Source organism: Lynx canadensis, chromosome X (genome assembly GCF_007474595.2).
Source record: "Lynx canadensis isolate LIC74 chromosome X, mLynCan4.pri.v2, whole genome shotgun sequence".
NCBI lineage: Eukaryota > Metazoa > Chordata > Mammalia > Carnivora > Felidae > Lynx > Lynx canadensis.
In genome coordinates, this window is record NC_044321.2 from 85,615,401 (window position 1) to 85,642,614 (window position 27,214).

General features: G+C 43.9%; 1 protein-coding gene across 2 annotated transcripts in view; it reads left to right on the plus strand.

Annotated features, from left to right (window-relative positions):
* The first annotated feature begins 15,450 nt into the window (after positions 1 to 15,450).
* The window catches only part of MID2 (midline 2), a 93,626-nt gene continuing 81,862 nt past the window's right edge, over positions 15,451 to 27,214 (plus strand). Inside the window, exon 1 of one of the 2 annotated variants that reach the window (XM_032592138.1) lies at positions 15,451 to 15,554. The gene's annotated coding sequence lies outside the window, so the exon portion shown is untranslated. Of the gene's footprint in view, positions 15,555 to 15,677; positions 15,701 to 27,214 lie in introns of those variants that run through there. The other variant, XM_032592139.1, reaches the window with a different exon arrangement.

Sequence of the window (27,214 nt, forward strand, 5' to 3'; positions counted from 1 at the left end):
AGAGACAGAGAGAGAGAGAGAGAGGGAGACGGAATCTGAAGCAGGCTCAAGGCTCCAGCTGTCAGCGCAGAGCCTGATGCGGGGCTTGAACCCACGAACTGTGAGATCATGACCTGAGCTGAAGTCAGATGCTCAATCAACTGAGCCACCCAGGTGCCCCACATAAGCATCTTTTTGAAGTTGGCTTGTTAAAATCAGGATATGAATGGAAGTTGTATTATTAGTATTATTACTATTATTATTTCTGTCTCACAAATATCAAGGCTGGACCTTCAGTGATGGGGAGCTTATCAGCTCCCACAGCAGCTCATTTTACCTTTGGATAGCACGACTACTAGGTTTCCATTCAACATAAAAAAGTACTTCTGTCTCTCTGTTCTTTCCACTGGGTCTTTACACAGGACAAATCTACTCCCTCTGCTCCATGGCAGCCTGTATTAGTGTCCTGTGGCTGCTGTGACAAAGTACCACAAACCAGGTAGCTTTAAACAACAGAAACTTATATCTCAGTTCTGGAGACTAGACATCTGAAATCAAGGTCCTTGCAGGGCTGTTTTCTTTGAAGGCTCTAGGGTAGAATCCCTCCTTGTCTCTTCCAGATTCTGGGGGCTCCTGTTCTTTGTCTTGTGGAAGTGCAACTCCAATCTTGAGCTCTGTCTGCACATGGCTGTCTTTCCTCTGTGTCTGGGGCCAGATTTCCCTCTTCTTGTAAGGACATTGGTCATATTGGATTAAGCAGCCCCCTCATGCTAATATGACCTCATCTGAACTAGTTGCATCTGCAAAGACTCCATTAAAAACTAAGGCCATGGGCGCCTGGGTGGCTCAGTCGGCTGAGCATCCAACTGCGGCTCAGGTCATGATCTTGCAGTTCATGGGTTCAAGCCCTATGTTGGGCTCTCTGCTATCAGCACGGAGCCTGCTTTGGATCCTCTATCCGCGCCCCCCCCCCCACTCTCTCTGCACCTCCCCCTACTCATGCTCTCTGTCTCTAAAAATAAATAAAAATTAAAAAAAAACTAAGGCCACATTCTGACATTCCAGGGGTAGGACTTCAACATGTGTTTTGGGGGGGACACAACTCAACCCATGACAGACCACTTCAAATATTTGAAGTAAACCATCAAATCCCTTATAGTCTTCCTTTATCTGGGTTAAATCTTCCCTGTTCCTTCAGTCATTCCTGAGGTTCAGCTTTATTCTTTCCAAACTGCTGGCATTTATTGAATAATCCGATTTGACTCACTGATTGAAATGTTGTTTGAGCAGTTTGACCATGCAGAGTAGACCCACACTATTTCCTCCCTGGTTCCACATACTTGATTTCTATTCCTATAGCCTAGGTTTGAATTAGTACATTCCCTCCCCTCCCCTCCCCACCTCATCTCAAGCATGTTATGTGTTCCCCTTCTGTTCTTTTGGTTTACCTCTACCATTGCACTTACCACACTATGTGACAATTATTTGTGTGAGAAAGTGTTAAGGGTGTTGTAAGTCAACTCAATGAGCTAACAGCATGTTATGGCCATAAAATAGCTGACTCATCAAACATTCATTGAAATTTTACTATGGGCCAGGCACGGTAATGGTGCAGTGGATACAATTTTGAATAAAGCAGAATCTTTGCCCTCAGGAAGCTCACAGTCTAAGGAGGGATACAAGCATATGAACAGGACAAGAAGACATGGTAGGATAAGTGCTTGTGAGAGAGGCAAGTTCAGGATGCTTTTGGAAGCATAGAGGAGAGATATCTAATCCAGCCCAGGATAGGGCATGTTAGGGAATGCTTCCTTGAGGACATAATGCCTGGGCCAAGTCTGAGAGGATGACAAGAAGTGTGCCAGGCAAAGGAAGAGTGAGCAACAGAGGAAATGAGCATCAAAGGAGAGGCTGCCTTGTGGGCAAAGACATAGAAATGTTTTGGGAACTTCAATTTTAGTATATGTGCTGCCGAAGCGAGCACTGTTTTGGGAACTTCAAAGCTGCAAGCTGTTTGGTATTGCTGAAATGTTAGCTGTGCATGAGACATGGTGGGGGATAGAGCTGGCAGGTTCGAGGAGATTCACCTGGTCCTGAGGTAGCTTGGAATCTATTTTATAGGCAATGGGATGTTACATGATCATATTTGCATTTTAAGAAGCTAATTCTGGTGGCTGTGTGGATAATTGGATACAGTTAAAACCTGAGGCAGGGAGACTAGCTACTTACTAGGTGTGTGATGAATTGAGAAATATTTGAGAAATTCAACTCTCAAGATTGGGTCAGGGTTTCGCTTTCAGGGTAGTGAGAGAGAATGAGGGAGACAGAAATGGACTTTCAGGTTTCTGGTTATGGCAGTGATGGGGTGATGCCATCATTTGAGACAGGGAATATAAGACATTGAATAGGGAGGTGCCTAGGTGGCTTAGTCGGTTGAACATTCGACTCTTACTTTCGACTTGGGTCATGGACTCAAGTTAGTGGGTCTGAGTCATGCATTGGGCTCTGCATTGATGGCCTGGAGCCTGCTTGGGATTCTATCTCTCCTTCTTTCTGCCCCTCACCTGCTTGTTCTCTCTCTCTCTCTCAAAATAAATAAATATCCTTTAAAAAATGAAAAGAAAACATTGAATAGGTTTGAGGAGGAGATACTGAGTTTGGTTTTGAACATTTCAAACTTGAGGTACCTGTGGAATTTTTCAAGACTTTGGGTAAAGTTCTGGCCTGGAAATATAGATTTGGGTGTTATCAGAATGAAGGTAAAATGGAAACAATGGGAATGGATGGGGCCATCATGGAGAATTTGGAAAGTGGGGAGAACCAAGGACCGAGGATGAGATACTGGTCAACACCTACATGTTGATGGAGGAGGAGGATCATGCAAAGGACAAAGCAAAGAATGTTATAGAGGTGTGAAGGGAACTAGGAAAGTGTGGCGTCATGGAAACCAAAAAAGAAAGAAAAGAGTAGCAGTGTTAAATGACACTAGAAGATCTAGTAAAATAGGGTTCCAGGAAAGACCCTTGTTTAATGCTTTTCTAAAAGCCAAAGAAATTCAAAATTCTCTTCCCATTCCCTTTTCTCTGCACTGATTAGCCCTCAACGAAGAAGAAAATCAGGTTCAATTGACTATTTGTAGTGAAAACTACCTCCCTTTAATAATCTGAGAATTCCAGAACTTTTATTCAGCAAATATTTATCGAGCACTTACTGTACACCAGGCATTATTCTAGACTTTGTTCTAGGTTTATCATTAGTAAACAGACAGACAAAAATCCCTGCTTTCATGGAGCTTAATAACTGAGATGCACTATAGCTATGATTCTGAGTCCAATTCCAACGTGTGGCAAGATATTTTCCCTCACACCACCAAGAGATTCTTGTACACCATCAGCTGGGTATCCCTATAATCACCCAATTTGACACTATCTACCTAGATGTAGTGTTAGAGTCCACTGGTTAAGGGCCTCAGTCCTACAAGACTGCCCTCTGCCACCCATTTCAGATGCCAATCACAAGGCCAGATTCTCCCATGTGCTTCAGATCCACCAGCTATAGATGGAGGGTTCCAATAACCCTCTTCTTCGGTTCAATTAACTTGCTCAGAACCTCAGAAGAAACATTTTACTTACCTAGATTACCAGTTTATTATAAAAAGGTATTAATTTAGGAACAGACTAGATGGAAGCGTATGCCTAGGGCAAAGTATGTGGAAAGGGGTGCAGAAAATTCTATGCCCTCTCCCATATCCCAATATCCCAGCATCTACATGTGATCACCAACCTGGAAGCTCTCCAAACCAGTCCTTTGGCTTCATTACATAGCCATGATCCATTAAATCACTGGCCATTGGCAATTGATTTAACCTCCAGCCCTTCCCCTCCCTGGACATCAGGGGTGTGGGGGAAGAGAAACTGAAAGTTACAACCCTCTGATCATGTGGTTCTTTCTCCTGGCAAGCAGTCCTCATCCTTAGGTGTGGTCCAAAAGTCACCTCATTAACATAACAAAGACATATTTTTCTGCTTTCATCACTTAGGAAATTCCAAGAGTTTTATGAACTTTGTGCCAGGAAATCAGGGACAAAGATCAATTCATATTACTTTTTTTTAAATGTTTATTTATTTATTTGAGAGAGAGAGGAGAGAGAAGAGAGGGAGAGAGAGAGAGAGAGAGCGCACAAGCAGGGGGAGAGCAGAGAGACAGAGGGAGACAGATCCAAAGCAAGCTCCAGGCTCTGAGCTGTCAGTGCAGAGCCCCACTCAGGACTTGAATCCACAAACCATGAGATCATGTTCTGAGCCCAAGTCGGTTTCTTGACCCACTGAGCATCCCAGGTGCCTCCCCACCACTTTTTTTTTTAAAGAAAAAGCAATAGCACTTTTATTTTATTATTATTATTTACTTATTTTTGAGGAGAGGAGAGAGAGAGAGAGAGAGAGAGAAAGAGAGGAAGACACAGAAACCAAAGCAAGCTCTAAGCCTTGATCTGTCAGTGCAGAGCCTGATGTGGGGCTCAAACTCAAGAACTGTGAGATCATGACCTCAGCCAAAGTCAGACACTTAACCAACTGAGCCACCCAGGTGCCCCCCAAATATGTATATCTTATAAATCACAATATCACAATAACATAATGCTTATGAGCTGGGTCTAAATCATGGAATCACTCTCTGCTAACTATGTGACCACATGGATATATTACTTAATCTCACCCTTAGTTTCTTTATCTATAAAATAGGGAGATGAAGAATTATTGTCTAGAGGTTATTATTAAGATTAAAGAACTAATGCCTGTAAATGCTTTGAACAGTGTCAGGCAGATAATAAGAGCTCAAAAAATGTTAGTTATTATTCTGGTGTTGGAGAGGGCATGGAGACCAAATCAATACACAACAAAATACGAGTTAGTGGTAAGTGCAATGGAAAGAAGAAATCAGAAGATTTGTAACTTGTAGTTACTTTAGTTGGAAGGTTTACTGTGAGACTATGATGTTGAGCTAAATTCTGAACAAAAAGAAATTAGCTATGTAACAATCCTGGCAAAGTACACTCCAGGTTGACCAATTATAGTCCTTGGGCCAAATCCAGTCCACAGCCTGTTTTTGTAAATAAAGCTTTACTGTTTATGCACTGTCTATGGCTGCCTTTGCTGGGAGCTGAGTAGTTGTGTCAGAGACCATATGGCTCACAAACCCGAAAACATTTACTGTTTGGCTCGATAGAGAAAAAGTTTGCCCACCCCTGCAGATGCAAAGGCCCTATGCTGGGCTGAGTTTGGAGAGTTCAAGGAACAGAAAGAAATACTGATATAGGTAGTAGGAGTAGTAGTAGTCTTGCCTCCAATCAATATTAAGCCCACTGGTCTGTAGTTTGAAAAATCCACCTTCTTTCCCTGTTTGAAAGCAGTTCATCTCTAGTCCTGGAGGATCTGATACCGGTGCTTCTCCCAGGTGTATGATTTCTCAATGACAGTAGTTCATCAGTCTTATCTGCGCGTTTTATTCGCGCATTCTAAGTAGCCTAGGGAGTGATTCATTCAGGCCTCATTTAATTTTTTTAATGTTTTTATTTATTTTTGAAGGAGAGAGAGAGAGACAGAGCATGAGCGGGGGAGGAGCAGAGAGAGAGGGAGACACAGAATTCGAAGCAGGCTCCAGGTTTTAAGCTGTCAGCACAGAGCCCGATGCGAGGCTCAAACTCACCAACTGTGAGATCATGACCCAAGCCGAAGTCTGAGGCTTAACCGACTGAGCCACCCAGGTGCCCCAGGCCTTATTTAAAATTTGAATCTCTACCTCATTTCACCGATAACTTTGAATTGGAATTTATTGTCTTGGATATTAAGTTAATTCTTATTAAAGTCTCTTAAAATTTTTTTTGAGGTTTATTTATTTTTGAGAGAGAGAGAGACAGAGAGAGAGAGAGAGAGAGAGACAAAGCACGAACAGGGGAGGGGCACAGAGAGAGGGAGACACAGAATCTGAAGCAGGATCCAGGCTCTGAGCTGTCAGCACAGAGCCCGACGTGGGGCTCGAAATCACGAACCGTGGGATCATGACCTGGGACGCTTAACCAACTGAGCCACCCAGGCACCCCTGTTAATCTCTTATACAGGTATCACTGCTTTTTGGAAGTTCACGTTACACCATTTTGCATTCACAAAAGACTTCTGTTAGTATCTGTTTTCACTAATGAAAAAAAGAAAATCTGAAGAGGATTCTCCTTTTTACAAAAAGAGATGAAAATCGAAAACAGCGTTTAGTGTTTTGAAGTGAGCTCTTATAGAGGCGGGAAGCATCCTGAGCAGCAAGAGAGACGCTGCCTACCTAGCTCCTTCCCCTGGAACCACACTCAGTATCTCAGCATCAAGTTGCCATAGCTTTGAACTGGGTTTGTGAGTTTCTGTGTTTTATCTTGACTTATTTTTTAAAATGTTTTTTTTTTTTTAATTTTTGAGAGAGAGAGCCAGTGGGGAGGGGCAGAGAGACGGTGGAACAGAAGATCTGAAGCAGGCTCCACGCTGACAGCAGAGAGTCCAATGTTGGGCTTGAACTCAAGCCAAAGTTGGACAACTGACTGAGCCACCCAGGCACCCCTATTGTGACTTATTTTGTGCATCTGTTAGCAAGATCTGTTATCTTTTCTAAGGTATCAGAAAAGCCTAAGAGAGGTTATTTTGGGGGTCTCAAAAAATTTCCCTATAATTTAGTGCTAATTGCTTCTTTGCCACTGCCATTTGTTTGAAATTGCCATTTCAGCTTAAGAGAGGTTTCACAGGAACACTGTACCTTCAGATAGCAGGGGAGCCCTGTATATATATAACAACCTACATATCTATATCTATATATCTACATCAACACCATTTTCAAAACTGTATTTTGAGAGATGCTAGTGTCCTATGAGATATTAGTAAGTGAGAAGAATATAAAAGTTCCATGGTCAAACATATTTGGGAAATGTGAAATAAAGCTAAAATAGGTTTTATGTCTGGTAGGACTTCTTATTGATATGCTAATGTGTGCTGTGTCTCTGAAAAGGAGATTCAGGGCGCAGCATTTCTTAAATTTATTTGATCACATTCTTTTTTTCTCAGAACACCAGTTAATATCTTGAGGGGCTCTAGTGTTTCTTGAGTCAGTTTGAAAATTGCTGGCATGTAGGCAGTCGAGGCCCTGAGTAATGTGTCTGGCCTCCTGGCATGAATTTGCTACAAATGTCCTAGTTTCTGCCAGGAGTTTCTTTCCATGTGTGATATTTTCATTTCAGACTGAAGATTGGGGTAATTCTGTGATTCTGTAGCAAAGATCATCTCTGGAGCACACTCTTTCCTGTTTATTGCCATTCATCCAGGAAATACTAGCACCTGCCATGAGCTGGGTAGTGTTCTACGCGTTGGAGATACGCCAGTGATGGAGATAGACAAGGTTCTTGCTCTTGTGGAATGTATACACTAGTGTGTATGTATATGGAGGAGGGCATATAATAAACACATATGGTAATTTTAGCTAGTGATAAGTAACCTGAAGGAAATAAATAGGGTGTTGTATTAGAGAATAATGTGAAAGGGTTACTTTAGATAAGGTAGTCAGGAAGGGCTTCCCTGAGTAGGTGATATGTAACTTAAGAGAAGGAATTAGACAACCATGTGTGAGTAGAAGGAAGAGTATCCAGGCTGAGGGAAGAGAACATGCAAAGCTCCTGCGGTAGCCAAGAGCTTGTGGTTCAAGGCATGTCAGAGTGCCAGTGTGTTTGGACTACAGTAAGAACGAGAGTGGAATAAGATAAGGTTGGAGAGGTAGGCAGGGGTCAGCTAATGCCAAGTTTGATAGATCACAGTAAGCAATTTGAATTTTACTCTAATGGCAGTGAGGGGAGGGATTAAAATATTGGATTTCCATTTTAAAAAGATCACTCTAAGGGCACCTGGGTGGCTCAGTTGGTTAAGAGTCAGACTTTTGGTTTCGGCTCAGGTCATGATTTCACAGCTTTGTGGGTTCGAGCCCCTCGTCAGGCTCTGCGTTGGCAGCTCAGAGCCTGCTTGGGATTCTCTTTCTCCCCTCTCTCTCTGCTCCTGCCCCACCCAAGCTGTCTCTGTCTTTCTCAAAATAAATAAATAAACTTAAAAAAAAAAGATCATTCTCGGGGTGCCTGGGTGGCTCAGTCGGTTAAGTGTCCGACTTTGGCTCAGGTCAGGATCTCATGGTTCATGGGTTTGAGCCCTTGTTGGGCTCTGTGCTGACCACTCAGAGCCTGGGGCCTGCTTTGAATTCTGTGTCTCCCACTCTCTCTCTGCCCCTCCCCTGCTCACATTCTCTCTGTTTCTCAAAAATAATAAACGTTAAAAAAAAAAAAAAAAACAAGATCATTCTGGCCACAGTATTGATTGCAAGGAGTCAAAAGTGGAAGTGGGGAGACCAAAACAAGACTTGATGGATTGAATTCTGGGTGGTGGGGAGAGGAGAGGGTGGCAAGGGTAACATCCCAGGGTCTGGTGTTAAACAGCTGAGTGATGCCATTTACTGAAATGGGGAGGAGTAGAAACCAAGAGTTCTCCTTTAGTTACATTCGGTTACGAAGCATCCACATGGAGATGTAAAATAGCCAGGTGGCTAAGCAAGTCTGGACTCAAGGGAGAGGTGTGAGCTAGAGAGATAAAATGGGGATTGTACTGAAAACCATGGGATTAGGGGAGGTCACCAAGGGGGTGAGTGCAGAGTAAGAATAGGACCAAGGACGGAGCCTTGGGACAAACCAACCTTTGGAGACAGAAGACCAGGAGGAGGAGGAAATGACAGAGCCTAAGGAACAGGCAGCAAGATGGGGGAAAAATCAGGAGACTGTGGTGTCAGAAGTCAGACTCTAAGTGACCTGGTGTGGTGGTTAGGAAGGCATGGCCAGTGAGAACGTTTGGGCTAAGGCATGAAGACCCAGGAAAGACTCCAGGAAAATATTTGGCGATGTAGTGTGTATATCAAAGATATGTGTTTCTTGCAACAAACATCAATTTGGAGGAATTACAAAATTAAGAAAAAACAATACCAAATTATAGATCAAAGGAGAATAAGAAGTATCAGGAACATGCCATTTCTGCATGCTGGCAACCTAGTTATTTTGAATCACTGTTTCTTAAGCCATGAAATGCCCGGTTCACAACTAGTTTTAGAACAATGTCCTATTGATGGGCCTTTGCCAAAGTACCTTTCTTCTCACCATCCTGTTAAGAGCTCCCTAGTTAGAAAAGCCTTTGGTAAACCTCTGGATTTCAGACAACTAGCTGCTTCTTTTGAGAGCAGTATGAAGGTTCCCTTCTGCAGAAGCAACAATTCTCTGGTGCAACAAAATCTCCGTTCTCTGTTTTTTTCCTTCTGAAACAGACCGGGCTCTGTGCTTCTCTCTGTAGAAAGTATCTGGAGCCATTCTGCCTCTCCCCCTCTCCAATTCTTAGCTGAAAAAAAAAAAAGAGCCCATGAACTGTCCCTTTCATACTCTAGGACTGTGGTGTGGTGAGTCAGCTTCAGATTGATTCAATTAAACACCTCAAGCTGAATCTGTCAAACATCTTTTTCCCCCCCATGGGCCTGATTTATTTTGGTAATAGGATCAATACATGTTATATACAAAGGTAACCATTATAAATAATTATAAACAAATAATTTCATCACATACTCACAGCCCATTTTGCATCTCCTGCCAGATACAAAACATGTACTTTAATACATTTACAATGATAATTTGCATAAAACCACTGAACTTGGGGATATTTTCATAGCAGCTGCTTATGTGATGTGATTAGCAAAATCTCCCCCACCCCCTCATACCCACCCACACACACTATTATTCATTCCTTTGAGTTAATACATTGAAGGCCTCTGTTAAAATTAAAACATTATCTAGTCATAGAGAGACAAACGAAGCTATTAACATTTAGCTCAAATTAGTCGATTGAAACCCTTAATCAGTAAGGTCTTTGGTGAAAGAGACCCAGAAGCTGTTTTCAGTTTTGACTAGGGAAAGGAAAGGTACCAAATATGGGCTGCTGTCTGGGGAGGGGAGATAGGGTTCCAGCACTCTGTATAGAGCTCTGGTCAGTCAGAGGGACTAGCTTGAAAGCACTGGATACTCAGGTGGAGGGGAGACTGCTAAAAAGTGAAGGAGACAGCAGCCTCTGAAGAATGGTAAATGTCTTTATTGAAAGCAAATGTTCTCTTGGGGTGCCTGGGTGGCTCAGTCGGTTAAATGTCTGACTTTGGCTCAGGTCATGATCCTGTGGTTCATGTGCTCGAGTCCTGAGTCAGGCTCTGTGCTGATAGCTCAGAGCCTAGAGCCTAGAGCCTGCTTCAGATTCTGTGTCTCTCTCTGTCTCCTCTCTCTGCCCCTCCCCAACTCACCCTCTCTCTCAAAAATAAATTAAACATTAAAAAAATTAAAAAAAAATAAAAGCAAATGTCCTCTTTAAAGCTATTTATTTATTTTGATAGAGACAGAACGAATGGGGGAGGAGCAGAGAGAGAGGGAGAGAGAGAATCCCAAGCAGGCTCTGTGCTGTCAGCACAGAGCCTAATGCAGGGCTTGAACTCATGAACCCTGAGATCATGACCTGAGCCAAAACCAAGAGTCAGATGCTTAACCGACTGAGCCACCCAGGTGCCCCAAAAGAAAATGTCCTCTTAATGACAGTCCTGGCAAGAGCTAGCTGGTTTTGTTCTGGGGTCTGTGACAAAGTAGTCACTTCGTGTTTTAGAAAATTCTCTAGCTCTCTGCAGAGATCATCCAGTGAGGTTAAAGAATTCTAAGGGATCGATTGAGTTCTGACTCAACCTGGGGTTTTTGTGAGACATAACCTAAAAAAAAATTTCACTACAGGGGCGCCTGGGTGGCTCAGTTGGTTAAGCGTCCAGCTTTGGCTCAGGTCATGATCTCACAGTTTGTGAGTTCAAGCCCTGCCCCAGGCTCTGTGCTGATAGCTCAGAGCCTGGAGCATGCTTCGGATTCTGTGTCTCCCTCTCTCTCTGTCCCTCCCCCACTCATGCTCTCTCTCTCTCTTTCTCTCTCTCAAAAATAAACATTAAAAAAATTAAAAAATTCTTTCACTATAAAAGAAATGTTCATTGTAGGATATTTAAGCAGTTAAAACATACATAGAATCAAACCTGAAAAATCCTCTCAATACCCCCTATAATTCCAGGCTCATGCTATTTGTAGCATGCTCTCAAGTTCTCTTCTATGCACTTACCCAGCATGTACATAGGTTGACCCTTGGACAACATAGAAGTTAGGAGCACAGAGTCCTGTGCAGTTGTAAATCCATGTATAACTTTTGACTCCCCCTAAATTTAACTAATAGTCTACTGTCAACTGGAAGCCTTACTGATAACATAAACCACCGATTAATGTATATTTTGTATGTTATTAGTGTTATATACTGTATTCTTTTTTTGTTCAACATTTTTTTATTAAGTTTTTCTTTTAATTCCAGTATAGTTAACATACAGTGTTATATGAGTTTTGGGTGTACAATATAGCAGTATTCTTTTTTTTTTGAGAGAGAGAGAGAGAGACAGACAGTGTGCATGTGTGGGGGAGGGGCAGAGGGAGAGAGAGAATCCTAAGCAGACTCCATGCCCAGTGCCAAGCCCAAGTCAGGGCTCCATCTCATGAACAGTGAGATCATGACCTGAATGGAAATCAAGAGTCAGACACTTAACCAACCGAGCCAACCAGGTGCCCCAGCTGTATTCTTAAAATAAAGTAAACTAAAGAAAAGAAAATATAATTAAGAAAATAGTAAGGAAAATACATTAAAGTACTGTACTGTAAAGAAATCTGTGTATAAGTGGACCCATGCAATTCAAGGTCAACTGTATATTTTCTTACACAAATACAACCATCTCTACCTATTCTATACACCTCCTTGTTCTTCTAATTCAAAAGATTGTTTACTGTGGTAACATATGCGTAACATAAAAGTTGCCATTTTAGCCATTTTTGGGTGTACAGTTCAGTGGCAGTTAGTACATTCACAATGCTGTATAAGCCCCACCACTATCTAGTTCCAGGGCTTTCTCCTTTTTCCAAATAGAAACTGTGTAACCATTAAACAGTAACTCCCTATTCTCCCTTTCCTTAAGTCCCTGGTAACCTCTATTCTCTATTCTGTCTCTATGCAACTTGTTCCTTTAAAGTTGTTTCTAAAAAGGTAATACATGGACATTATTAAAAAAAATTCAAACACTACAAAAGGGCATATACGGCAGGAGCAATTATGAAATGGACATTTTTGGGGCTCCTGGGTGGCTCAGTTGGTTGGGTGTCCAACTTCAGCTCAGGTCATGGTCTTGTGGTTTGTGCGTTCGAGCCCCAAGTCGGGCTCTGCACTCACAGCTCAGAGCCTGGAGCCTGCTTTGGATTCTCTGTCTGCCTCTCTTTCTGCCCCTCCCCTGCTCACACTCTGTCTCTCTCTCAAAAATAAATAAATATTTAAAAAAGAAAAAAAAAGGGCATATACAATGTTAAGTACTTCCTCCTATGCTTGACCCCCAGGAAATCAGTGTAATCAATTTTTTAGGTATCTTTCTGCAGAGTCTATGCATATATAAGCATACTTGGACATATACCCTCCCACTTTTTTTACACAGGAATAGCAAACCATACATCACTTGCTTTTTTCATTTAACAATATTTGAGAGAGACAAATATATGAGATATATATTCTTGGGCACCTGGATGGCTCAACTGGTTGAGTGTCTGTTGATTTCGGCTCAGGTCATGATCTCATGGTTCATGGGTTTGAGCCCCAGGTCGGGCTCTGCGCTGGCGCCGCAGAGCCTGCTAGGGATTCTCTCTCTTCTCTCTCTGCCCCTCCACTGCTCACTTGTGCATGCTCTCTCTCTCAAAATAAATAAGCTGTAAAAATAAAATAAATTCTTATTTATTCACTCCTCCATTAGGCTAGGATCAGTTTACTTCTGACTCAGCTTTTGAAAAAATAAATGTTTCATTGTGGCAAAAAACACAGAGCATAGAATTCACCCTCTCAACAATTTCTTAGGGTACAGTACAATATTGTCAACCATGTGCACATTGTTGTGCAACAGATTCCCCAGAACCCTCCGGAACCCCGAATCCTGCATGATTGAAACTCTACATCCATAGAACAACAACCTCCTCACCGCACCCACTGTGCTACTTTCAGTTTCTATGAGTTTATTTTAGATACCTCCTATAAGTGGAATCATGCAGTTTTTGTCCTTCTGTGACTGACTTGTTTCACTTAGCACATTATCCTCAAGATTCATCCATGTCCCAGCATATGACGGGATTTCCTTCTTTTTTCAGGCTGACTTGTATATGTCATATTCTTTTTTTTTTATTTAAAAAATGTTTAAAATTTATTTATTTATTTTTGAGGGATAGAAAGACAGATAAAGAGAGAGTGTGTGTGCATGCATGTAGGGGAGGGACAGAGAGAGGGAGAGGATCCCAAGTAGGCTCCACATGATCAGTGCAGAGCCAGATGCAGGGCTCAAAGTCAGGAACTGTGAGATCATGACCTGAGCCGAAATCAAAGTCAGATGCTTAACCGACTGAGCCACCCAGGAGCCCTTACATACCACATTCTACTGTACATATATGCCACATTTTCTTTATCCTTTAATCTGTCCATGGACATTTAGGTTGCTTCTATCTCTTGTTTACTGTTAATAATGCTGCAATGAATGTGAGGGTGCGAATACCTCTGAGATTTTGCTATCAAGTCTTTTGGATATATTTCCAGAGGTGGGATTGCTAATGCATATGGTAGCTCTTTTTAATTTTTTTGAGGAACTCCCATACTGTTTTCCATAGTGGCTGCACCATTTTACATTCCCACCAACAGTGTACAAAGGTTCCAATTTCTCCAGATCCTCAGCAACACTTATTATTTTCTGTTCAGTTGCTTGTTTTTAAATAACAACCATACTATCCAGTGTGAGGTGATACCTCATTGCATTTGCATTTTTTCTGATGATTACTGATATTAAGTATCTTTTCATATGCTTGGTCATTTGTCTATCTTCTTTGAAGAAATGCCTATTCAAGTGCTTTGCCCATTTTAAAAATTTTTTGTGTTCATTATTTATTTTTTGAGAGAGAGACAGAGTGTGAGTGGGGGAGGAGCAGAGAGAGAGGGAGACACAGAAACCAAAGCAAGTTCCAGGCTCTGAGCTGTCAGCACAGAGCCCGACCTGGGGCTCAGGCTCACGAACTTTGAGATCAAGACCTGAGCCTAAGTCAGCCACTCAACTGACTGAGCTACCCAGGCACCCCCGCCCATTTTTTAGTTGGGTTATTTGTTTTGTTATTGGGTTGTGGGAGTTCTTCGTATATTTTGGATACTAACCCCTTATCAGATGTATGGTTTGCCAAATTTGCTCTCCATTTGTGTTCTTTTGCTGTGCAGAACTTTTTAGGTCTGATGTAGTCCCACCTGTCTCTTTTTGCTTTCGTTGCCTGTGCTTTTGGTGTGACTCATTAACTTTTATTTCTCTTAGGGTCAGACTTTCATCAGGATAGCCTGGTTGTGATTTTTGCCTTTGTTTCCACCTCAGTGCTCTCTAGCACATTGTTTAACAGGGGTGTTGGCTAATTGCTATTGGTTCCCTGATGGGATACACCCAGAACTACCTTAATTTTTCTGGACTCCTTCCCATGCGCCTTAATGGGAGGCCTATGTGAGAAGGGGGTGTTTCCTCCCATTTTCTGTCTTCTTGCCCCTTAATCTCCTCTTTTATACCAAGCTAGGTACAGAATCTTCTCTAGGGCCTTCTCTTTCTTCACTCTCCCATCCTCATTTTGCGTGGGGTGGTGGTCTCCCAGCCAATGACAGGTCAGCCAACACGCTGGCTCCAGACTAATGAGGCTTCCGGTTCCAGATGAACCCATTAGCTTATTAGGGACATTGTACCTGGGTAGCTGGCATCTGTCCCATTGTCCTCTTTAATGACTCTCTGGTTTTGCCCATCAAAGATTTGAATGTGCAAATGAAACTGTACTTTCTTTTGTTTTGCTTTGTTTTGTTTTTAAATTTTTGTGGCTTTAATCCATCCCCAAAACTTCTGCCCAGGGCCAATAAAACCTAGCCATTCTCCCTTTGTAAAAAGAAAGAGGGGTTGGGTTTCCTTCAATTGTCTGCCTTTTTCTGTCTCCTCCACTATTTTTGTTTTACTCTGTAGTTAACTTTGCATCCAGCAGCTTCATCTGAGGACCTGTGCGGTGGACCTAGGAACTCTCTTCTTGCGGTTGCAGCAGCCTTTTCGGTGCTCTAACCCAGTGGTTTGTGGGACCAGGGGTTTGGCGGGTGGGAGAAGAGTTTTTCCATAGTCTTCCTTCTGCATTTCACACACATTCTGCGCTCGCTCGCTCTCGCCCTCTCTCTCTCTCTCTCTCTCTGTCTCTCTCTCTCTCTCTCTCTCTCTCACACACACACACACACACACACACACACACACACACACACACGCCCGCCCGGGCCCGTCTCCGTGTGTCTTCCTTCAAGATGACAGGGCGCTGGAGAAAAGGCTGCTGGAATCAGCTGGTAGGTACAGTAGTAACCCGAACCCCACCCACTCGCTGTCTTTGCTTGCTCAGGTTTCTCCGGTCACTCCTGCCAGGGGAGAAAACATGTAGATGCGCCTCCACAGGAGGGGCTGGGGGAGCTGGGAGCGGCGGGGGCGGCGGAAGGTGAGCGGGAGAAGGTAGCCGAGCGCCCCTGCTGCCGGGGCCCTTCCCAGTGCTCCCTCAGGGCGTCAGCCCCAGCCCTGTTTGCCCCCACCCCCCTTTTCGTAGGGATTGCCTTTTTTTTTTTTTTTTTTTTTTCCTCTGCGGCGGCGGAAATGACAGTGTGGTGCCGCCGTGGTGTCATGGTGCTGCCCCTGGACTGAGGGGCGAAAACTCTTAAGTTTGGCTCGGGAGAGCCAGCCACGGTAGCGTTGCGGCCGCCGCGCTGTCCCTGGCGGGCCGCGCGGGCGGGCGGATCCAGGCTGCTGCGCGGCGGCGGCGGCGGCAGCGAAGGCGGCGGCCTAGAGCGGCGGCGGCGGCGGTCGGGGAGCTCGCGCCAGAGCCCGAGCCAGCTCCCAGCGGAGGCAGGCGAGCGCCCGGCGCCCTCGGGCGCGCCAGGGAGATGGCTGGCACCCGGGAACGCTATGGGTAAAACGCGCCCACTCACCGCGGCCCCGGGAGCCGAGCGCCACCGCCCGCGTAGGGCTCGGCCCGGGCTCCGGCTCCCGCTCCGGCCGCCTCTCAGGTGCCGCTGGGGCCCGGCGCGGGCCGAGGACTCCGGGGCTCGGCGGGGCGGGGTGACGGGGCCCGCGGGGCTGGAGGTGGCGGCGGCGGCGGCCCCCGGCCTGGCCGGGGCGCCCGTCGCTGCCCTCTTGGGACGGAGTTTGCACTCCGGGGTGCGTGGCCGGGGCTGCCCGAGGCCTCCAGCGCACCGGCCGGCCCGGCGCGGGCGGTCGAGCGGCTCCCCCGGCGCCTGGGCGCGAGTCTGGGAAAGGGCACCGCCGCCTTCCCACGCTCCCGCGGCCCGCAGCCTCCTCGGCCCGGGCGGCGCCCCTCGGCCGGCCATCCGCCCGGCGGTGGCTGCCGCAGCAGCCCGAGATGCTGCGGACACCCTGCCGGCGGGGAGGCCCCGTGAAACTTAATCCCTTTTCTGCCAGGGCAGCGATCCTCCGGTCTCCGTCCGGGTGGTTCCTTATTTCTGGCCTAGCTGCGAAACCGGCTCAGTGGGAGAGAGGGAAAACTTAACATTTGTCCAGAGGACAGACTGCGACCGAACCGGGGAGAGGTGGGGTTTTTCCATTCCTGGCTCGTAAGAATTAAGTAAATAACGGCGGAGTCGATTTTCAGAAACATTTTTGGCGATGATAAGGTTTAGGTTACTTAGTACTGTGTATATAGCACATTATTTCTTGGAGGGCTCGCCCCCTCCACCCCACAGAGAAGGACATTGGGATCCTGGGGTCTTTGGTTTCTCCACTTTCTCTGTTCCACACTCCCCTACCCGCCTTCACGTTCAGTTGCCTTCTTCCTGCCTCCTCACACATCTACCTGCCCACCCAAATCTCCCACCAGAACCCACCCATTCCCCAGAGTGCCCCCCATCAACCCGTGCGCTCTGCCTGCCAGCTCTGCAGCCTCTTGCTTCTCAACCAGTTTGCCTTTTTGAGGATTTCTGAGTGTGGGGCGAGTGGATAGTGATGACTGTGTTTGTGAGCAGGAGCCCTTATGCAGGAATATAGTGGAGACTGTGTAAATAGACAAGTAATGTGTGTGGGTTGATTCCTTGGATTCTCAAGTTGGGCCATAAGGGCTGCCTTTAACCCTATTCTGTTCCCTCCCAGTATTCTCTCTCATCACTTCTCTGGCAATGTTCCAATAGAAGGAGAATGCTGAATGGGGAGATTCCCTCCCCTCTGTCTGGCTTAACCCCAGCTGATTACCCCAACCCTCACATCCCGCTTTTCACCCCTCTCCACTCATCACTGCCCCCAGGGGGAAATAGTCTTTGCTATTTATATATATTCCTGCCCAATCAATTAACATAATACAGATACATAATGTGAATTATATTTTTCCTGATTGCTCCTCATGACTTGATTTGTGTGGTGGAAATACAGGTCTAGGAGTCAGGAAGATCAGAGAGTTTACCCCAAATCTGATGTTACTTTGGCTTTTTGGCCTTAGGACATTCCTATGACCTTTCTTTCATAGTTGATGCACTTGTGTAAAAGGCATAATATTGTGTGCTGGGTATTGTGAGTCTCGGCTTGGTCCTTTGAAGATGAAAGGGTTCTATAAACCCTCAGCATTATACTTTTCAAATAAAGTACTTCATTTACCTTTTATTGGGATAATGGATTTGACTGGGTGTAAGTAGGAACCCCAGTTTACTGGAAAGCTTCACTTGCCATTTTTAGCCCCCCTGGGAGCCAAATCTATTAGCATACTTAGGTCCCACGTCTCTTTTGTTTTGTTTTGTTTTGTTTTGTTTTTGTTCCTAATGCATCTACGACTGAATGAAAACATGCATAACACTACGCATACAGAGTAAGAGTGATTATTTTAAGTCAAGGCTTGAATCATGTCTAATGTACTCCAACCCAACAATCTGAGTCAGACTCCCTTTGAAAACATAACCTCACCCATTTTTAGCCTGTATGGGGGCAGTTAATTTCTACTGAAAAGTGGCAGAAGTCATTTCAGGCATGGCAATATAAGCATGATTAGCATCTACCAGCGGTGAGTCAACTGTATTTATTAAGCATCTACAATGTGCAGAGTCCTCTGCTGACTGGGCTGAGGCCCCAGTCTTGGCCTAGTATTTTGTCCTGCTTATTTGAGGCCTGCCTCCATACTTGCAGCTCCAGGAGTAGGACAGGGAGGAGTGAGGCAGGGGTAGAAGCTTAGGGACATGAAGGGGGTAATTTTTCCCCTCCCTCTCTCATGACTGCTAGACTTCTCCTCCAGCATGTTGTACCTTGCAGGGCCACCCCTGGGAAGCCCTGCCACAAATCAAAGTGACTTGGTTGCTTCATGAACAGTATCATCTGAACAGTGCAAATTGATTTAGCTGAAATTGGTTTAGTTAATCCCTCCTCTAAGAGCAGGGCAACTTGCTCCAACTTGCAGATCCTAAAGCAGTGCCAGTGGAGTCTCATAATTGCATCCAAAAATTGCTCTGGGTAGTGAGTCCGTCCATTCCCTCATCCCTCCTCCCATAAAATCTGCTGGCACCATGACAGTTGAGAAGGAAACAGCAGAAGGAGTATGTCTTTGCTACTCAGCAAACCCCACTGGCGTGGTGAAGAGGGGGAGAATGCCCTCTTTTCTGTCTGTCTCTTAGCACTCAGGTTCTCTCTTTCCCACCAGGGACACAGAGCCCCCCAAAAGAGGCAAAGGCAGGGCTGAGGCATGAGTGTGTCTCGAATGGGTGTTCCCAGAGGTACCTGATTGGCCTCTTGTGTGTCTGTCATTCAATCTTTAGGGATCTTGGTAACTCCCTAGCTGTGGGGCCATGTGATTTAGCTGCTAGTGGAGGCCAGGGGGTGCTCCATTTCCATTTCGCATTTTTCATCTTCTCTTGCGTGCAAAGGGGAAGACAGGGCACTGTATTTGAGAAACGCCTCCTCACTTGAGCTGGGGGTCTTGACTTAGGGCATGGCATTGTCAGATTATGACGTGTAACATGTTGTTGCTGGATACACAGCAGTTCAAAAGGATCTCCCGTGGTTCACTTTTTGAGGAATGTAGTGTTGGTACCCAGATGGTATTGCGGGAATCACTGTATTTCGGGTCTCTCGAAAAATGTTGTGTTCATCACTGAGCAGTGTAGGGAAGAGACTAGAGAAGTGTTTCTCAACCAGCATATTGGATCATGCTAATGAATGGGAAGACCAGATCAGTGGTGTTGGGACCAGAAACTCCAACTCCCAATTAGCCCCCTGTGCAGACCACTAGCCCCCTCTTTATTTCCCCTCTCTTCCAAGGATCAGTATGTTTTCCTATTTTCCATCAATGAAAGCTCTCCTGAAAGTCTTCCACAGGCACTAGAGGTCTGTGGCTCCTCCTACTATTTCTCCTTTTCCATCTTCCCCTTCTCCATTGACCATAGACGGACATAATCTTTTCAGTAATCGATCGCCCAGCTCCTGCATTTCCCTTAGAAATCCTATGAGCTTCTTATTTATTTTTTATTTATTTATTTATTTATTTATTTATTTATTTATTTTTATTTATTTATTTATTTTTTAACGTTTATTTATTTTTGGGACAGAGAGAGACAGAGCATGAACGGGGGAGGGGCAGAGAGAGAGGGAGACACAGAATCGGAAACAGGCTCCAGGCTCTGAGCCATCAGCCCAGAGCCTGACGCGGGGCTCGAACTCACGGACCGCGAGATCGTGACCTGGCTGAAGTCGGACGCTTAACCGACTGTGCCACCCAGGCGCCCCAGAAATCCTATGAGCTTCTAAGACTGCTAGATGGTTAAAGTATGAGTGGTGGAGGGGTTTGGAGCAATGTACCAACATCCCACCACTCCCTGCTCCATGTAGGGCTCACCTGAGTGCACGCAAGGGTGTGGGTTCAGTCTAAGTGGGTTAGCAAAATATCCTTAGTAAGACTTAGCCTACTTGGGTTCTTGTCTCCCTGCAGAGCTATGACTGCTTGACCTTGGGCTTTGTCTCAGACTCTTTCCTGAAGGTCAGACTCCACTGGTTGATGAACAGCATCCCCAGGCTTTGGATCTTTTCTCTTACAGAGACCAAATGATCTGATAACAAACCCATTATACAAATGAAAATCCTCCTGAAAAGGAAAATTTCAGCATTTACAGTTTGCCCAGTTAGGAACATAATGTCCAGGCATGGTAGACAACACTAATGTAAGACAGTGACATGTCTGAATGTATACGGCCCAGAGATAGAAAAATGGTTTACGGTCCAGAATCCTCAATTGCTTTGTCTATAGCCCTTTGTTCAGTGTTGCTAGGATCCATGTGATTCCCCAAGGAGTAGAAGCTTGATTTCAAATAGGCTTCTGTTCTCTGTCCCTTGTTTCTGACCTGAACTTGGGGTGCTCTCAGCCTAACATTCAACAGTATGCCCTACATACATATATTGCCAATTTTATCCTGTAGAAGTAGAGAGGACTGCCCATCCAGGTGTGTCACTGAGCATTTAAAAATTTGCAAATATTTCACTGGGTTAGATAGGTTGGGAAAAGCAGTCCTAGATGGAAACCTGTACTGGTAGCAGAAGGTAGATTAAGTTTGTTCTCCAACCTTGCAACTGCCAGTGTATTTTGCATTAAGATAAAGGTGTTATGAACTATACTTAGGATTCCTGTCAATTATCATGTGTCACCTTGGCAAATCCTTTCCTTGGTTCCCTACATTAATCTGCGTTTGTAGTAAATTTAGGACTTTTTTGTTCTGCTATTGTGATATTCATTTTTTTATTAAAATTTTTTTAAATGTCTATTTATTTTTGAGAGAGAGAGAGAGAGCCAAGGAGGTACAGAGAGCCAGGGAGAAACACAAACCAAAGCAGGCTCCAGGCTCTGAGCTGTCAGCACAGAGCCCAATGCAGGGCTCGAACCCATGAACCACGAATTCGTGACCTGAGCCGAAGTCAGATGCTTAACTGACAGAGCCACCCAGGTGCCCCTTGTGATATTCATTTTAATGTTTATGATGACCATATTATATGAAATGGCCAATGGTTGGATTTAGGAGCTAATTATTGTAAAGAAAACATCATTAAATCCACATGCTATAAAATATTAAGTAGGCTTTAATAATCTTTTAGACAGGAACTGGCTCTGGTGCTGTCAGTCGGTAATCAACCTCTAGTCCTGAGCATGATAAAAACTGAAAGGAAGGAGAGAAACAGTTCTTCCCTTGGTGGGGGGGGGGCTCCAGTCTAACAGGGGAGACATATGAACATAAGAAATACCATAATCAGACACATGGTCCTCCAGAAAACTCGCGGGGGAGTGTGACTGTTCTCCATCATGCCAACCATGTGTTTGGACGATTTTCCAAACATTTTCTGCTTTCCTCAATAACTTGTTTTGTATCTGTCATCTGTGAATGTATGATGAGAATATCTGTATTTGTAAAGCCAGTTAATAATTTTATTTTATCCACATGTGATCTTCATAAGAGCCTGTGAGCTGGGTAGGGCAGGTAGTTTTCAATCCACAGATGAGGAGGCTGTGGCCCAGATAGTTTAAATGTCTCACCTAGGATCACTCAGCTAATTCAGTTTAGAGCCAGGACTCTAACGAGGCTCTATTATGAGGATCAAATGAGATAATGGCTTTGGAACCATTTTGAAAGTATAAAATGGTATGCAAATGTGAGATGGCTGTTATTATTAGTTATGCTTACTGACCACCTAGCCTCTTTTTTTCTGGGTTTCTGTTTGCAGTCTGTGTCCCTTTAGGGTGAGAATTCTATGCCTTGGTTGCCTTTTAGGTTCCCAAATGATCTTTTCAGCTTCAAGGGGTCCTTTCCTACTAATTGCATTCCGGGATAAGGTTGTCTTCCTTTTCAGTTTCAAAAGGTGTTCTCATTGGTTTGTCCTCCCATGGGACTCCTCTCCCCTTTCCTTGTCCTCTAGGAGCACCCATTATATCTTCCTTGAGGTGTATACACCAGGCAAAACTAGCCACTGTCATTCAGCATCTTGCCTTAGCCAAAGGAAAGTAATGCATTTTGTTCCTTTCATGATGATGCCCTTCACTGGTCAGCCTTTCTAGTCACACTAATAAATAAGATTTGTGTTTTGAGGAGCTAGTTTTCAATAAGCCATGGTGTCTTTCCTATGTGGGAACAGATAGCAAGAGCTCTGTAATAATAGGATGTCAGAGCTGGAAAACATCTTAAAGAGATCGTCCGGTGATTCTAGTCCAACTTGAACGACACTTTATAGTTAAGGAAACATCAGACTAAAGCCGGGACTCATTCTCTCCTCCCCTAAGGCAGGGAGATGGGTTTGTAGTGTTTTAAAAGAAAACCTCATGGGACATTCGCATTAATATCCTGGAGAATGTTTATTTTACATTAATTTCTTTTTTAAACAAGTCCTACAGCTCAGCTCAATCCTCATTCTACAGCTCAGAGGTCAGGCTTGGTTTCACACTCACAGTTTCTCTGTGAAGAAGGGGGGACCATGGCTTCTCAGGGAGGTAATGAGAGCCCAGGGCCATGCTCTGCAGACCTAGAAGATGAAAACTGGATGGAATATAACCGCTGAAATAAGGGGACATTTAATTATGTTCAAATCACATTTGAAGTAATAGAATTCTGCCAAGTGCGGATCATGCTGAAATCAATCTTTCATTTCATAAGCATAGAATGCATTATTTTTATCTTAATCACCTGTACCAAAGCTCCTCTTTTTGTATTTCTACTTACTCACACAGCCTTATGATACCTTCTTACTTTTTTTTTTTCTCATAGACTTCTGTTTTTCAGGGCTGTCAGCCTGAAAAAAGAGCAGGGTTCAGGGTGAAGAAAGAGCAGACAGAAACAGTTTTATAATAGAGCAAGGGCAAATACGTAAATGTACATATTTGACTACATGGCAGTAACTAAATGAACAAATCAGTGTATGTGCATGTGGGCATTTGTTTCTTAACATGGCACTTGGTAGACCAGCCTGCCCAGCCATTTCATCAGTGCATTTTTATGACAAACTCTTGTGTTTCCTGGCTAAAGCTTCATGATTACCTGTTATCAGTTCACACTCTATCAGTTTCACATCCTGTCTTTATCTTTTAGTGCACTCTCTAATTCTGCATAGATTAGTGATTCACAGACTTTTTGAAGTTGCGATACTTTGCCGTTGTTTCATTTCTGCCATACTGTTTCCCCCTGTCCTTTCTGAAAGTATTTTGTGATATAGGAGTCAAGTATTTTTGTTAGGAGTCTTGTATTATGTAAACGAATAAAAGTTGGGAGCTGAAAGCTTTCTGACATCCACTGATCATTAGAGGTGTTCCAGGGGATTGCCAAACCCTGACCTACAAAAACAATTGGAAGGAATAAGCAATCCAGTAGGGTTTAGAATGACTACATAGTTGCATAGATGGCAGTGTAGTACAGTGGTGAACTGTTCATACTCCAGGGTCAGACCTGGGTTTGAATCTTTTTTGTTTGTTTGTTTTAAATTCAGATGTAATTCATGTATCATAATATCTTCACTGTTTGACAGCATACAATTTGGTGGATTTAACTATATTCACAAAGTCATGTAACCATCACCACTAATTCCTGAACGTTATCATCATCCCCCAAAGAGACTCTGTACCCATTAGCAGTCACACACACCCCCCATCCCTTTCTTTCCCCAGCCCTTGGCATCCACTAATCTACCTTCGTTCTTATGGATTTGCCTATTCTGGCATCGCATATAAAAAGAATCATATGATTTTTAGCATAATGTTTTCAAAGCTCATCTATGTTGTAGTATGTGTCAGTACTTTATTACTTGTTCTTGATGAATAATATTCCATTGTATGGACATACCACATTTGTTTATCCGTTCATCAGTTGATGGACATTTGGACTATTTCTACCACTTGGCTATTATGAATGATGCTGCTATGAACATTTGTGTGCAAGTTTTTGAGTGATCACATCTTCAGTTTTTCTAGCTCACATGCTAACTCTACATTTAACCATTGGAAGAATTGCCAGACTATTTCCTAAAGCAGCTGCACCATCTTACATTTCCACCAGCAATGTATGAAGGTTGCAATATTTCCAAATCCTGGCTGACAGTTACTATTTTTTAAAATTATAGTCATCCTGGTGGGTATGAAGTAGTAATACAGGCATCCTGATGAGTATGAAGTGGTGTTTCAGTGTGGTTTTTATTTGCATATCCCTGATGGCTTATGATGTTGAGTATCTTTTCATATGCTTACTAATCATTTATTTGTAAATCATCTTTGGAGAAATATCAATTCAGATCCTTTGCCCACTTTCTTGGTCTTTTTATTGTTGAGTTTTTTTTTTTTTTCAACGTTTATTTATTTTTGGGACAGAGAGAGACAGAGCATGAACGGGGGAGGGGCAGAGAGAGAGGGAGACACAGAATCGGAAACAGGCTCCAGGCTCTGAGCCATCAGCCCAGAGCCTGACGCGGGGCTCGAACTCACGGACCGCGAGATCGTGACCTGGCTGAAGTCGGACGCTTAACCGACTGCGCCACCCAGGCGCCCCTATTGTTGAGTTTTAAGAGTTCTGTATATTTCTAGATACTAGACCTGTGTCACATCTATGACCTGCAAGTATTTTTTCCCATTCTGTGAGCTGTCTTTTCACCTTCTTGATGGTTTGCAACACAGAAGTTTTAAATTTTGATGAAGTCAGATTTATCTATTTTTTTCTTTGGTTGCTTGTACATTTGGTATCATGTAAGAAACCTTTGCTTAATTTAATTTCACAAAGATTTACACCTATGTTTCCTTCCAAGAGTTTTATAGCTTCTACACTTTCATTTAGGTTGTTGATTTGTTTTTAGTTAATTTTTTTATATTGTGTGAGATAGGGCTCTAACTTCATCATCTTGCATGTGGATATGGAGTTGCCCCAATACCATTTGTTGAAAAGATTATTCTTTCCTCACTGAGTAGACTTGGAATCCTCATCAAAAGTCACTTGCCTGTAAATATAGGAATATATCAGGTTATTTCTGGATTCTCAGTTTTATTCTAGGTTTGAATCTTAGTTCTGCTACTTGCAAATAAGTGTGGTCTGGGAGAAGTTACTTTTTTTGATAATACTACCTACCTTTTAGAGGATCGTTGTGAAAATTAAATGAGATAAGGCATATAAAGGGTATTATTTAGTGTCTGGCACATAGTAAATGCCAGATAAATTTAACGGGGAAAGGTGGTTAGATAATCAGGAAGGTAGTGAAAATGGGACATAGTTGAAAGGATGCTGAAATATTAGGAGTGACCAGAACAAGGTAGCCTCATGAATGAGAGATGAGATGAACAGATGTTTGAAGAAGTTGAGAAAAAAATTCAGTTCCACAGTCTCAGCTAAAGCAATTGTGACTTGAAGATAAAACAGAATAGAAGCAGTATAGAAAAATTACTTACCATAAGCAACAAATTGTAACCATCCTCTATTATTCTTTGTAGAGCTGAAAATCATTAAGGTGGGTTATTTTAGAGCACTAGTGTTTGACTTTCTCTGTCAAGTACTCTTTTTTCTTGCTTTTTAAAAATGTTTTTTCCATTTTTTATTTGAGAGAGAGCATGAGTGGGGGAGAGGGGAAGAGGGAGAGGGAGGGAGAGAGAGAATCCCAAGCAGGCTCCACACTCAGCATGGAGCCCAATGTAGGACTTCATCCAACGACCCTGGGATCATGACCTGAGCTGAAATAAGAGTCAGATGCTCAACTGACTGAGCCACCCAGGCGCCCCTTTTCTTCCTTTTTTTTTTTTCAACGTTTATTTATTTTTGGGACAGAGAGAGACAGAGCATGAACGGGGGAGGGGCAGAGAGAGAGGGAGACACAGAATCGGAAACAGGCTCCAGGCTCTGAGCCATCAGCCCAGAGCCTGACGCGGGGCTCGAACTCACGGACCGCGAGATCGTGACCTGGCTGAAGTCGGACGCTTAACCGACTGCGCCACCCAGGCGCCCCTTTTCTTGCTTTTTAAAAATGCTTGTTTATTTATTTAGAGAGAGAGGGAGAGAGTGAGTGCAAGTGGGAGAAAGGCAGAGAGAGAGAAGGAGAAAGCAAATCCCAAGTAGGCTCTTCACTGTCAGCACAGAGCCTGATGCTGCTCGAACCCCTGAACTGTGAGATCATGACCAGAGCCCAAATCAAGAGTTGGTCACGAAACCAAGTGAACCACCCAAGCGCCCCTGTCAAGGAATCTTTTGAGAACATTTTGAATGCTGTGGACAACCCTCTCCCCATGAGAATGCATATATGACAAACACACAACATTCTTTAAACTGTTCTAGGAAGTTCAGAAATCCCTGGTTAAAAATCCTGTTTTGACCTTATTCAAGGCAATGCTGACCCATAGCATACTTTCCCAAGCTTAATTTCATAGTGAGATTCAAGTGTTACACTTACTCAGGAGCAGTAGTTACGGTTTCAGGGAAATTCGAAGAGCTTTTTGGCTTGTAGAGAAGGGTTTGTATGGCACTCTCCTAAGTAAGACTTAGAGGAGTACCACAAGTACTCTAATTGTTTTTGTATAGGTTTGAATGCATAGACATCTTTAGCAATGCTTCTGACCAACTGTCAATTTTTTAAAAAAAAATTTAATGTTTATTTATTTTTGAGAGAGAGAGAGAGAGAGAGAGAGAGCGCTTGAGTGGGAGAGGGGCAGAGAGAGAGGGAGATACAGAATTCGAACCATGGTCCAGGCTCTGAGCTGTCAGCACAGAGCTTGACGCGGGGCTCAAACTCATGAACCGTGAGATCATGACCTAAGCCAAAGTCGGACTTAACCAACTGAGCCACCCAGACGCCCCTGACCAACTGTCATTTTGGAGGGGGCTTACTCAATTCTCCCAGGTAGCTTTCAATGCAGATGTTAAAGAATGCAGACATCCAGTTCTGGAAGAGGTAGTAATAGAAATGCAGTGTGAAGTGGAGTTGGGCCTAGAAGGAAAAGATATGATTCTGGAGGGGACTTGGAATGAGAGGAAGAATC